Source organism: Lepidochelys kempii, chromosome 11 (genome assembly GCF_965140285.1).
Source record: "Lepidochelys kempii isolate rLepKem1 chromosome 11, rLepKem1.hap1, whole genome shotgun sequence".
Lineage (NCBI taxonomy): Eukaryota > Metazoa > Chordata > Testudines > Cheloniidae > Lepidochelys > Lepidochelys kempii.
In genome coordinates this window covers 7,818,818-7,833,582 of record NC_136390.1, presented here as the reverse complement: position 1 = coordinate 7,833,582, position 14,765 = coordinate 7,818,818, and the positions used below count along the sequence as shown (strand labels likewise).

The window sequence follows — 14,765 nt, the reverse complement described above, 5'->3', positions numbered from 1 at the left end:
TTGGAAGCCAGCACAGTGCAGAGCTACATCACAGGGAGCTACTCAGAAAACTTCCATTCGAAGTCAACGAGCTAAGCTCTGTGGTCTGTAATTAAGCAGTGGAGACAATGGCAAATGGAAATTAAGGATGGCAGATTTTGGCCACAAGTTACCAAGGGACTAGTTTTCAGAAGCGTGGAGCAGCCACATTACAAGGGGAATTCTCTCCTGGCCATTTCTGTCTGGTGCAAAGTGGGCATAGCCTGGAGAAACCAGCCCCAAGAGTTTTGCTGCGGCAGCTGCAGAGAGTGGAGGCTGAACGCCATCTTGAAGGAAATGCTATAGTAAAAAGCTATCCCATGATTGATCTACTGTGGGTACCTACATGGCCCCATTTACTGTAGTATCCAAGCACCTCGCAATCTAATGTATTTATCTTCACAACACCCCGTGAGGTAGGAAGTGCTGTTATTCCCATTATACAGATGGAGCAATGAGGCATAGCGAGGCTAAAGCCCAGATTTTTAAAAGGTATTTAGGTGTTGCTCCACTCAACATTGCAATGCCTAACTGATTTTGAGCCTACGTTTCCTGTTCAAGAATGATTTCGATTGTCAAGTGTCTAAACCTCTTTTGAAAATGAGAGTTGGGTGTTGCCATACTGAGGGCAGCAATGCTTAAGTACCTTTAAAAATCTGGACCTAAGTAAGTTGTCCCAGGTCACCCAGGAAGTCTGTGATGGAGTAGGGATTTGAGCACATGTCTCTCACCTACTAGGCTAGTTCCCTCACTGCTGGGCTATGTTTCCTCAAATGAAACTGCTGCCAGCTCAATACAGGTGAATGGCTCGCCATCACTTACTGAAAATATAAATTACACACACACACGGCCAATGTGAAACCGGATTACCCATAAAAAGAAAGTAAACTATTTAAAAAAATAATAATCAATCTTTCCCCCAGCTGTCTCAATACTTATCTCACTGGATCTCATCATTCTATCATAGTTATTTCATCACCACCTGGCAGCGGCCATCTAGTCAGTCGTATCCCCATGCAGATTTTCCCTCCGCATCACTCCCTCACCAATATTTGCCCACACGTAGTGACCACTTCATTTGATTCTAAAACAGCTAATCAGAGAGCCATAAATCTTAAAACCAAACAGGAATTATTTGGGGGCAGTTCTCTGGCCTGTGTTATGCAGGAGTCGGACTAAATGATCACAACGGTCCTTTCTGGCCTTGATATCTACCAATCTATTGCTCCCTTCTGTTTGGAAAGATCTGTACGGCCAAGCTTGTTGTAAAAGCTGCTGAAGCCAATGGAGTTACTCTGGATTTACATTGACGTACCCAAGCAGAATCGACCCACTGAGATGTTGGCTGCTTCTTTCTCAATCTTGGATTTTCCCCTTAGCTGTGTTTTTCCTTTAGCAAGTCTGTAGGGGGGATATTTGAGGATGGCAGCACGGTTGTGTTGTCTCCTCCCAAGGATCTTCTCTGTTCTCAACTGCAGTAGCAACAAGACGTGCCATCGCCCCTAAGCTGAGTAGCGTACGTTTCTCCCATCTGCCGATTTCATGCCAGTTCTGTTTTCAGTTAGTCTGAATTCTCCAGATCTAATCTTAGCACTGTTGCTCTTGGGAAGGTCACATTACTTTTTGGCCTTAGTTCCCTCATTGTGAATTGGGGGATAATGTACAGAAAAACCCTGATGACGTGAACTAGTCTGAAGGGAATCATGGAATCGTAGGACTGGAAGGTACCTCGAGAGGTCATCTAGTCCAGCCCCCTGCACTCATGGCAAGACTAAGTTTTATCAAGAGCATCCCTGACAGGGGTTTGTCTAAACTGCTCTTAAAAATCTCCAGCGACGGAGATTCCACAACCTCCCTGGGCAATATATTCCACTGCTTAACCACCCTGACAGGAAGTTTCTGGCTCTACATTTCATTAACTTCTCAGTGCCTTGGACACCGAGAACAACAACTTGGATTTCTAAAAGGCAACTTTCAAGGTTTGTTTCCATAACTTTTAAGATCATTTCTCTTTCTTGGCCCTGTTTATAATATCCTCCTGGAGACCTGAATTCCTTATCAGAGTCTCTTTCCCACTGCCCCCTATACACTTTGTCATTACAGAGTGGCTTCTGAAGACACTCGTCTCATGTCACAGTTATTGTGGCCTCATTAATATTATTTGTATTACAGTTGTGTCAAGAGGCCCCACTGTATTAGGGGCTGCATGTATACATAGGAAAAGATAATCCCTTCCTCCCTGCAATCGAAATAGACAAGACAGAGAAAGGTATACCATGCAAGCAGAAGCTGGGGAAATAAGGCACAGAGAAAACAAATGAGTTAGCCAAGGTCACAGTGAAAGTCTGTGGCAGAGGAAGGAAGTGGCCCCATGTCTCCTGAGCCATAATTCAGTGCTTTAATCACAAACACAGCCTTCCTCCCGAGACCCACCCTTCTTTCCTGAGGATGCCAGAGTTCTTGGGTGCAAGAAAGCAGGCTAGATTGGAGAGAAGGTCCAACTGTTGGAGAGTTTCTCCTTGTTTCCCAATGGCAGGAACCAGTGGAGTGAACCTCACACAAGCGGGCCAGACCCATTAGATAAAATCCACGGAACATCACATCCTGAGGAAAGATGGGCAGTTTTAGGAGGACGGCTGGGCCTGTGGTTAAAGCACTGAATTATGACTCAGGAGACTTGGTTTCACTTCCTGCCTTATTTAGCAAGAAATTCATCCCTATGCACTGAGCCAGTGCAAAGGCACTATTTTGAGAGTTTAGATGATGCCTCGGACTGTGTGTTGACCCCCACCACAGGGATGCAGGAAAATAAAAGCAAAGGAAAGAAAAAGAAAAGAAAAGAAAAAGGACAGACACAGCAAACACCACAAGTTCCCTCACAATGACCTCCAAATGGACCGTGCAAATGGAATTATCAGCAGAGCAGAGCATAAGCCCTGCTAGGCATGACAAGGACTCCTCAGATCACCCCAGAATACTCTGTGGTTTGAAATAGATGTGAAAGCTATCCCTGGTATATAAAATCATCTCTGTATTTTGTGCCAGAAAGTGCAAGGGAATCTAGGGCAAGATGCCAGTTATGATGATTCATTACACTAATTTGCACTACATTCATTTGGACTTACATTAGTTGCTTCAGCACCAGTTACAGCACCAGTGCAGGTATGGGGCAGCAGTCCTGCCAGTTTGGAAGAATAAAACATCTTCTCCTTCAGGTTTTATTTTAAAAAACCTTTCATCTCTCTCCCCCCCAGCTCTCTCCACCCCCAAAATGTCAACGTATCTTTTTCAGTGCCAAGAGGAAAAAATATCTTTTGGTTGCACTGCCAGATGATCCAGTTTTTCTCCCCGCTTTTGCTAGGTTCAGTCCCCGTTTAAAAAAAATCTTAGAAAAAGGAAAGCTTTGTTTTTTTTCCAATTACTTCTGTCAAAATCTTGAGCTTGTGAAAACCCCCACCAAATGCTCCAATAAATACAAACTGCCCGTCACACCATTCCAGAGAAGTGGGCACTGTTGACTTCAGTGCAGTCATGCCAGAGATGAATTTAGCCCACTTTGCATTGTCAGGCTACACATGGTATTTTGTGGGATTCACTGGAGCAAAGGAAGAAGAAATTCAAACAATTAAAGGAAGAGTTATGAATAATAGCTGGTGCTGAACAAGCCTCTGTCTCCCATTTTTGAACCGTTATTTAGATGGACACTGTCAGCGTCAGGTTTTGGGGACTGAGTAATGGAGAAAGAAATCCAGCTTTTTGTAGAGACCATTAAGCAGCATGGGTTAGATTATATATATTTATTTGTTAACTTTTTATTTTCTCTGCAAAGGGTCTTTTCATCCAAGGAGTCTTTCCATCAAGGGACAAATTGATTGAGGCCTGATTTTGCAATGGTGTCTCCTGTGCTAAATGGGATTCAGGTGCAAGGCAACACAGAGGGGGAGAGTGCTTCCAAATGCAAAAAATGTAAAAAAAAATAAATAGAGAAAAAACTGATTATTGCAATCCCAGGCCCCAATCCTGCAATCAGATTGGTGTGGACAGCTCCTTGCTCCTATGCAGGGTGCCACTGACTTCAGTGGCGCACTCTGCAAATACAAACATTTGGCTGCACAGATCTGACCACAAGATTGGTGCATGAGTTGTTACTTGCAGCTATTTTATCAACAATATTTTCCAGATCAGACAAATATGATTTTCCAGTTGATGGTGCCCCTTAAAAGTTGCAATAAGCTTGGTATTAAAACTGTAACCTTAAATGAGACCCAGTATAGCAAATGGCCAAGATACTCAATGTTAGGTAACCAAAGTTGAAAATTTTGGCCAACTGACTTTACACAGAGCAATGCTCCAGGGTTAACGTTATTTATTGCAGTACTTCCTTGAAGCCTCAGCCAGGGTCTCATTGTGCTACAGACTGTATACACAAAAGCTTACAGTCTAAAGTTTCCATCTTTCACCCTGGAAAGGTTAGAAATTGATACGTAACATGATTACAGTAACACTGTCTGTTAATAAATCAGACTTATTCTGCTGCATGGCATGACCTGGTGATTAGAGAACAGGATGGGGAGTCAGCCATCCTGGGTTCTAATTCCAGCACTAACCTTTCCTGCCTCATCTGGAGATGGCCAGTTAACTTCTCTGTGCCTCAGTTTCTCAGTCTGTAAAATGGGGATTTACTACTTTTGCAAAGTAGAGCTCTTGATGGAAAGTAGTACAAAGCATCATTACTAATTCACATCACCAGTGGTCACAGATACAAATTGAAGTAGTTGGGGAGTTTTCAGCTTCATCACAAGTTTCTAGTACTTTGTCTCAAGGCAAATAAAGAGGTAAAGCTAATTAGTTGTCTTATTAAATTATATTTGGGATTGTCTTAGAGGTAATGGAAACATTTTGTTATCAAAGACAGAAGTTTCTGTATCTACAGATCCCATTTAGAAGTTTGGCAAACTACTCTGGGCTCTAGAACCAAAGTACAAAATGAAAGGCCCCACTTCCCAGACAGCTCTCAGATATATGCAGTAGTCCAAAACCACCTTATGACAAGACAACGAAGTGGGGAATTTCAGAGATCTAGACATCTACATCCCATTAAAGGTAATGATACATAGGCATCCACATCTCCTAGGCAGCTTTGAAAAATGTAAGCCTGAACTTACTGGTTCACTCTTGTGAGAGATAGACACTTAATAAAAGAAGGTATTTAATTTACACATTATCACTAAGAATCACCCGCTGCCCTGCCCCTCTAACCTTTAGATAATCAAACCCACTAGGCACATATCTTAAAAAAAAAGAAAAAAGAAAAAAAAAAGGGTGATCATGTCAATGGAAAAAAGAAAGTAGCATATGTTCCATGGTGTTGGAACAATTTTTATAGTGGGGGTGCTGAGAGCCATTGAACCAAACAGTAAACCCTGTATCTGATGGAAACCACTTAAAGCCAGGGGGTGCTGCCACACCCCAGCAGCCCTAGTTCCAGCACCCCTGAAATGTTTTTGAGAAGGTGACCCTTGAAGCTGTTGCCTCCAAAATCGCTACTGTGGGTAAGTCATTTCTTTCTGACCCTGACCGTAGAAAAAGAGAAAGTGATATGGTCCAGGAATCTCTCTCCATGGAGCAGTCTATGAAACCTGGCTCATACCGAATCAAGGGGAAAGTGTCCACAGTGACCACGTCTTGCTAGGAGCAACAGAAAATAAAGCAGAGTGCCACCCGCTACCGCAAAGTTTGAGCTGGAAAGTACTGGGGGTTTTAGAAAGAAAACCATCTTTAGACAGCGAAGAAACATTTCACGTTTTGTCTCCCAACAGAGCTGTAATGCTTCACTGTCCTATCAAACCTCAGCTCACTTCTCTTTTTAAGAAGAAAGTGTTTTAACCCCCCCCCCTCCCCTCCCCTCCCCTCCCCTCCCCTCCCCAGAACTGGAAGGGGAACTTCAACTTTTGTTTGGGCTTCTGAACAGCAGATTTGTTCAGGACACGTTTCAAACCCAACCACGCGCCGGCCCTTCAGCCTCCACACAGGAACGGGTCACACGACCCTACCTGGGGAAGTGTTAAAAGACAGCGACGCGCGCCAGCCCCCTCCCCGCCTTCCCACCCGAGGGGAAGCGGCCGCTGTCAGCCCAGCCCGCCCCAGCCCGGCTGCCCAGCCCAGCCCAGCCCAGCGTCCCCTGAAGCGCTTTACAGGGCTCGGACACACCCCTCGCTGCTCCCAGCTCTTTCCACTCACCAGGCAGCGCCAAGTCGTGCCCAGTCCCGGGGAAAGCGCCCTGGCCGGACCCAGCGGCTCCTTTCTCGCCTACCGTATCCCCATGCCTTTGGCAGACCCAGAGCAGCGCGGATCATTAATCCCCCCCCCCGCCACCGCGGCCCTTAAAGCGGCAGCCGCCTCTCTGCGGGCGGCTTGACACCCCGAGCGTTCTTTATATTGCAATATCTGCGGCTAAAAATAGAACGGCTCTAAAGGGGGAGGCGGGGCGGGTTAGTTTCTAGTTAGGCGGGCAAAATACCAGCTGTTTGGGGTCTTTCGGAAACAGGCTGGGTGCGTCAGAACCGCCCACCCTTCCCCACCGGGGCCGGTCTAGTCCCGAGGGGCAAAGCTGCTCTTTAGATCTGGATCAGAAAAAGCAGCGAACCCTGCCTTTGACAAATGGACTAGTCCGCCTAGTGCGCTCCAATGAGTTGGCTTTAAGGTGGACTCAGGGGGGGAATTTGGCAGGGGGACCTTAAGGCGTTTCTGGAGCGTGAGACCATGTCATTCGTCTCCCAGAATCCAGGCAGAGCGATTTACACACGGGCTTGTTCACTGGTTTTGTCACATAAAGGAAGCGAATGGATTTTGTGAGCCCTCAGACTTTTCTACCTCCTCCAGCACCAAAGAAATGATTATTTATTGAGCACCGTCTGAAACACCACTCGGAGTGCGCAGCAGGTGCTCTGCAATTCCAGGATGGAACAGCGGCTGGTTCATCAGAGCAAGATCTTGGAGAGTTAATTTTTTTTTTTAAACTTACCAAGTTGATCACGAACACTGAAGTTTTATTTAATACAGCAGGGCCCCTCCTGACAGGAGTGGCAGGGATATTAACCCCGACCCACCTATTCGTCTGGGGCTGAGAAATCAAATCAACCGGTTGTGTCACATCCTCATTATACCCATAGTGCTGAATCCTTCCAACCTCAGCCAACTACTGCATTCCTGGGAAGTGGAGATCCGGGTCCTGTAAACCCCATCACGCCCAAGTAGTCCTTTTCACTTGCCGGGTCCTATTAAAGATGCTGAGACTTTTTGCATCAGTGAAGATGACTTGTGTTAATAAGGGTTTGCAGGATCAGGCTCTGATACTGCCCTTAATACTGTAGTATCTTGGGCCACAAATCAGCAAGATACTTAACCATGCACCTAACTTTAAGCAGCTGAGTAGTGTCCTTGACTTGAGGTTAGATACTTAAGTATCTTGCTGAGTCAGGGCCTGTCACTGAGTTACAAGGGTCTGGTCTATGCCCAGCCTTTAACCAGTCTCCTGGGAGTGACACCTTTAATATGACATGCCCCAAGGATCCACAGTTCCACAGGGGCAGACTCATGGCTCCCAAGACTCTGAGACTGGAGCTTTGGCACCAGCAAACCCTGTTTCTCTCCATGGCTCCTTGCAGCAAATCCAGCCAAGTCAGACTCCTGTGGGAGGCTGTTACTGTAGCCGTCGTCTCCCCCCTTCCTCCCCATCCTTCTCTTTCCCCGCCCCTGACCTCCTTTGTCTCCTGCTCAGTTCCCAAGTTCCATTTGCTGGGGTTTCCTGCCGGTAGATGTTGATGTGGATCCTCTGTTGATGAAGGGTTGGTTTCAGCCAGTTCTCTAACGGCCCTATTCCTTCCAAGCAGAGAGCTAGGTGACATACAAGCTCATGCCTACTGGGAGGTTTTAGCAGGAGACTTAAAACTTTTTTACAATGCAAGCTGCAGAGGGAAATTGAGGCATGCATAGGATTTATAAAAATATTTCAGAAAATTCTCACTTTGTCACAGGGCTTATCTGCCGTATGTTTTATTAAGCAGATGTGTAATTCTTGGGTTCATACACAGAGTTACTTAGGAAAATGAATGCTCCCAACTTGCCCTCCCCACACAGATTACTTGTGTGTATAACCCTAGAGAACCTACCCAAGATGGGGTTTCATTGTGCTATGTCTGCACGTACACATAGCAGCAGATAGCCCCTGTCACAAAATGCTTACAATCTCGGCAGACAAAGAGTTGGAGAAATGAAGTATTATTATTCTCATTTTACAGATGGGGAAAGATACAGTGAGATTAACTGACTTATCCAAAGTCACAAAGGAAGTCTGAGACAGAGTGAGGAGAAGAACCCAGCTCTCCAGAGTCCCAACTCAGTGCTTTAACCACAAATCTTGGACCCAGATCTGAGCCCTGATCCTGCAAATCACGTGCACACAAATATAGCCCATGCTGTCAATGGTACTAAGTGAAGATCTCAAAGCACACTGCAAACATCTAGTCCTACAAAGCCCCTGTGTGGTAAGGAAGTATTATTATCCCCAGTCAGATGGGGAAAGTATGGTACAGAGTGGGTAAGGCCGACATTTTCAAACTTGGATGCCTAAATCCAGGCACGCAAATACATGTTTAGGCCCCTAAAATGGTCTGAAGGTCAGAGTTGCTGAGTACTCACTACTCCCATTGACCTCAGACATCTCTTTGAAAACCAGGCCACTCTGATTTAGGCACATCCATAAAGATTTAGGTGCCTAACCTTAGGCCATCCAAGTATGAAAATGTTGGCTTAATTTGTCACGCAACAAAGTCAAGAGGAGAACTCACATTTCCTGACTCCTGGGCTTTAGCCGTGATTGTTCCAATCAGGATAGATGCCTCTCTTGATTTACATCACCCACACAAAATAAAAAATAAGTTTAAACAGGTAAAATGAGATGTGACAATCCAGCTTTCCTCTAAATTCTGGCTGCTATCTGGGGCAGCTGCAGACTATTCCTGGGACATATTAGCAAAACAATGGGATGTAAATTTCTCCCAGGGTTGAGTCCCCACATAATGTGATGCCTATTTCAGCGCATTTCAGTATGTTGCAGAATCAGACTGTCACCCTCAAATAAAGCTGAAGACATTCTATTCAATTGAACCTACAAAGGCACTTTATCAGTGAAGAGATCCCCACTGCTGGTCTTCTCTATAGCTAGGTTATGTAGTGGAACACTGAATAGAGCTAGTCAAAACTTATCAAAATTTGCAATTTTTGGATTAAATTTTCACAAAATGTTTTCTTTTTCCCAGCCTGCTCTAAAACTGGATTTTGGTTTCCTGGCAGAATTTGGATAAAAGCGGCTATAAACCCTCTGAATTGTCTAGGGGCAAGGCGAGGGGCTAGCAGATTTTGTTTACCAATGGCGTACATTATTTGTACAGCATATTATTCCACAATTAGGGCCATAGCTATCTGTGGCCACATATAGATGCAGTCAGAACAGTCACCAGCAAACTGCATATATGTAGTATCAGTAAATTGCTTGAAGTGTGAGCAGATGACTCAGGGCGGTTAGAAATGGCTCTCAGAATGCTCAACGGCTTGGTCACCAGTTCACACCTAGCCTAGACTGAGAGTGAACTAAAGTCACATTTAGTCAGTGGTCTATGTGAGTTGGTGGTCAAAGTCTAGCTCTTATGGAACTGGTGTCTGCATAACTGCCGACAATCACAAGCAACCCTACACTCACAAAGTGGAGAGCATTTCATTAAGAAAACAGAATTCAGGTACTGAGGGACTGCATGAATCAAAGTTAAAAGAAAATCACTTTAAAACAAGTGAGACAAACCCTGACATCCTCACTCCTATGCAAACCTCCATTTGACCTCACTGATTAATCAAGCATGAGCGACGTTCCATTGACTTTGTTATGTTTGCTTTTGGTGGAAATATTTTCTAATTGTAGGTGAGATTCCTATTGCCTGAAGGGTGTTAGTTGCATGTTAAATTGGAATTATCTCTGCAGTGCGTGAACACATGTGTGTGGGCGGACACACACATTTGTGATTATCTCCAGAGTGTAATGCGGGGGGTATGTGGCGGAGCTAGGTGGGCTGCTTATATACAGTATGTGGTGTTCTCTTTCCATTAAGGAGGCAAGCAAAGGAGTGGATTCTGGCTGCAAATAGCCTTATGGAGGGATGCTCCCTAAAAGCATGGAACTGGCTCCCATGCCAGCCCCCCAGCATAGGTGTGTTCTAGGAGAGGGTGAGGGAGAGGCAGGGGTGGTGAGGGCATGTGGCTTTGCTACGCTACACCAATCTTTCACTGGCGTACAGTCCCGTGAGGCCATACAGAAGCAGCAATCTGTAACTGACCCCCTGATGCTCCTATCCCTGCCCATACACACGCTGCCTTGTGCTGATGGGAGCTTTGCCACAGAGAGGAATCAAGCCCGCTATTACTTACATGTGTTCTATAACGAAGTCTGGAGAGTAGCACCAGGAAGCCAAGCCCAAAGACTGATCTGCTTTCCTTGCGTGACTGGTGTTTTGTAAATAACCTTTTTAAATGGAGAGGGAAAAAAAAAAGAGCGAGAGAGACAGAGTGAGCTAGAGACACTCAAATCAACCACACTTGGAGCTCCTGACTGCTTGGGATCTGAACCAAGCCAGTGCTGAAATTATAAATGTTACCACTGTGAAAATAGTTCAACTCTCAGCTAATAACGGTCCCTTGTTCATAGCCCCGAAGGACAATCATTGTTTAGATGGCATGGGAACTGTGCAGCTAGGCTATACAAATAACAGCTTAAACAGCCCACGTCTTACCCTGATAAACTGGTGTTTAATGCCTGGCACTGAGTGCTAGTTAGTAATAGAGGACACCTAGTGGTATTGAGATGTAGCCGCATATGCTTATGGAAGTTTACTTGTGACTGCAAAAGAAATCGAACAGGTTTTGTTCATCATGATGGGGTGTGGGCTGATTGTAACATTTACAAGAGCTTTATGACAAGCTGATCAAGGAGGATCCTTTTAAGCAGATCAAGATGGAAAGAAGAAACAACCTATGTGACTGTTTATGCAATGGTTATAGAGAAGCCGTTAATAAATACCCTTTTGGTCTATATTTCTTCATGCCCTGCAAGGAAAGATGGCACATCATACTCTCCATAAGCGAGATACTAATAGGAAGCACAGTGCTCTCATTGTAACAGAAAGCAATCTATAAGGAGGGACTCGAAGGTTAAATCAAAGGATTTCTTTTGAGCCTCTTTACTCTGATCCTGATTTAGGCTGATTTGCCCCTCCACTGCCTTTTCCACGTGATACTCCCCATGTGCGTCACAAATAGTAAGCTAAGGCTCTCCCACAGCATTTTTATAAAGTAGCTATTGTAACCCCCATTTTACAGATGGGGAAAGCGGGGCACAGAGAGATTATATGATTTACCAAGGTCACACAGACCCAGGAATGGTACTTAATTCCTGACCACCGGTGCTGGCTACTGCACCGTCTTCCATTTCATTTGAATTGCTGTGGAAATGGGACAAATTGAATTCTGGGCCAGAACATCAGCTGGTGTAAATTGGCACACCTATTCACTTCAGGGCCTGGCTGTGTCGTGTATGCAAAAATAGTGCCCATGTTTCCTTTCACGGAATACCCCTTTCTTCTTATTTTACAAGAAAGATCAATAGGATACCTCCCTTTCAAATTTACCTTTTCTATGCTTGCCCATTATTTTACATACCTCAGTATATACACCAAGGCCTGAATGAGAAGAATAGCTGCAGACAAGGACCAGAAGGGATTCTGAAGTGCGCTGTGTTCTCTGGGGATGTAGCCACTCCCCTTACCTTGCATTAGAACTCAATGGGACTGTGACAGATATTGCAACCCCATGCATTACTTCTGGGGACCACTGTATTACATCTATGCATGGTTTATGTATGATTGTGTTCTAATCCAGGAGGGAAGGTTGAGCTATTGAGCCCTCCACTTGGAACCCTGCAATGTAATGTTTACAGACTCAATTCACAGGGTAGAATCATACTTGGAAGGCCTGATCCTGGAAACCCTTGTGTGTAGAATTCTTGTTGAAATAATGAATTCCATGCACAGAGGGCTTTCAGGATTCGGTCCTCCCCGTATTCATTCAAACTGCCTGTGTACCTTGGGCTGCTCCAAAGTGTAGGCCTTGGAATAACCTTAACTCCATGGTGGGTTAAAGCACCTTAAAGTGGATGGGAGATGGTGGCCAGTATAGGGTGGTACAGCTTAGCTGTAACCTGGTAAGCTGCTACAGTTGTACATAATGATCTGAAGCCATTTCTCAGGTGTACTGAGGCATTGTAGGAAGGAGATTGAATCTTGCCTAATTTCCAAAAGCAGAACAGCTCTAGCCTCTTTTCTCATGATGAAACAAAAGCTGGCCAAGTGAATGCTGCTATTTAGTGGGCTGAGGCAATAAAGACACTTGAGATGCATCCAGGTGGTCTTCATGCGAGCAGCAATAAAAGGCCACTTAGGTCGTTGAAAGCTTCCAAAGGCAACAATACTTCAGCTCTGCATGTAGCACAGCGTGTTACGACGTGGGTTTTAAGGAAAAAGAGATGAAGAAATCAATGACCCAGAGTGAGAGGGAGGTAATGCCAGATGAAGCCTATTGAGGACATTTCCAGGCAGTTTGTTCATACTCTGTTCGATGAGCTGCATGTGAAAAGATGGAACAGATTAGAGATGACTTGCATATATTTCGCCCAAGAGCAAGATTGTGCGATATATAGTCGTAAGGGTCACTGTGGTTGTGCTGCTTCCTTGCTGAAATCTTAATGACTGATTTGCTTAACTATTGAGGAATTAGCTCCAGCTGAATTTAACATTTCTGAGCATAAAAGGCAATTAGTTTTCCTCTTAGGAACTTAGAACAACCACTAGGGACACTAGGGAAGTGTTCATTTCACAGATATTCATGGATAAAAACACATGGATTTAAACTTGAAGGGACACTGCTAAGTAGAGTAGGCCCAAAATTTAGCTTCTGCTAAAATAGGATTTACATCCTCTCAGGAGAAATATTTAAAGTTACTGAAAAGGGGTTCCTTAAATGTAAACATTTCCCGGTTGCAAGGGAAACCGACTAGAAACAGGAAGTGAAACAGACTAGTAGGGGCAATGCCAGCCTCTGCTTAGCGGGGGGCGAGGAGGGGGGTGAAGTGGGCTAGACAGAAAATTGGAGAGGGAGCTGCACCCCCTTCACCATGAGGCCCTGCCTCCCGGCCAGGTCTGAGGCCAGAAGCCAGAGCCGGGCAATGTGAGGCGCTGGCTACTCGCAGCCGGTAAGAGCTGCCTGGGTGGGGGGAGCCGGCTGCAGGGCGGGCAGAGCCCTCAGGGAGCAGCAACCATCTGGGGCAGGGCCCAAGAGCCTGGGCTGGTGCGGGTCAGTATGGGCTGCTGTGGGGAGCCCTGGACCCTACACCTGCCTTGGGCAGCATGCGCCAGTGGGCAGGGACACTCTGCTCTCAGGCTCCCCAGCTGCCAACCCAGGCTTACTTCTCTGCTGTTGGAGCTGGGTGACTGGCCAGCAGCCACCACTCTCTCCATTCTGCCTTCAGAGCTTGGTGGCTGGAGAGCAGCAGCTGCTATGGGAGGGCAAGGCAAATTTTGGGGTGGCTATAGCCCCCACACACCTCCCCCCACACCGCTGGCCCTGCAAACTAGTCTAGTTACATGCTGGGTTCTGACCTGAAACCGCTGCATACCAGGAGTGATATCAATGGGGTCATGCTTACTAGGGTTGCCAACTTTCCGACTGCAGAAAACCAAACACCCTTGCCCCGCATCTTACCCCTCCCCTTCCCCGAGGCCCCGCCCTCACTCACTCCATCAGCCCTCCCTCTATCACCCACTCTCCCCCACTCTCGCTCATTTTCATCAGGCTGGGGCAGGGGGTTGGGTTGTGGGAGGGGGTGAGAGCTCTGGCTGGGGCTTTGGGCTCTGGCGTGGGGCGGGGGATGAAGAGTTTGGAGTGCAGGAGGGGGCTCCAGGCTGGGGCCAAGGGGTTAGGAGTGTGGGTGGGGGCTCTGGGCTGAGGCAGGGGATTGGGGTGTGGGAGGGGGTACGGACTCTGGGCTGGGGGTGTGTACTCCAGGGTGGGGCCAGAAATGAGGGGTTCAGGATGCAGGAGGGCACTTCGGGCTGGGGCAGGGGGTTGGGGTGCGGGAGGGGGTGAGGGGTGAGGTGCTGGCTCCAGGTGTTGCTTACCTTAGGTAGCTCCCGGGAAGTGGCTGGCATGTCTCTCCGGTTCCTAGGCGAAGGGGCATGCACGGGGCTCTGTGCACTGCCCGTGGCCACAGACACTGTCCCCGCAGCTCCCATTGACCATGGTTCCTGGCTAATGGGAGTTGCGGAGCTGGTGCTCAGGGCAGGGGTAGTGTGTGGAGCCCCTGTGGCCATCCCTCTGCCTAGGAACAGGAGGGACATGCCGTCTGCTTTTGGGGGCCACACAAAGCTGGGCAGGGAGCCTGCCAGCCCCGCTGTGCTGCCAACCAGACTTTTAATGGCCCGGTCAGCAGCTGCCGGTGTCCCCTTTTGACCAGGTATTCCGGTCAAAAACTGGACACCTTGCAACCCTAATGCTTACATGGGAGAAAGGAGAATTAGGCTCAAGCAGAATGAAATACAGAAAATAAAACAGACATGGGAGGCGGTAAATCGGACTTTTATTTAAAT

General features: G+C 46.6%; 1 protein-coding gene across 3 annotated transcripts in view; it reads right to left on the bottom strand.

Annotated features, from left to right (window-relative positions):
- The window catches only part of MRAS (muscle RAS oncogene homolog), a 60,030-nt gene extending 53,570 nt beyond the window's left edge, over positions 1–6,460 (bottom strand). For 2 of the 3 annotated variants that reach the window (XM_073305034.2, XM_073305035.2), the window contains exon 1: positions 6,259–6,460. The gene's annotated coding sequence lies outside the window, so the exon portion shown is untranslated. The remainder of the gene's footprint in view (positions 1–6,258) is intronic. The other variant, XM_073305033.2, reaches the window with a different exon arrangement.
- Positions 6,461–14,765: the final 8,305 nt, after the last annotated feature.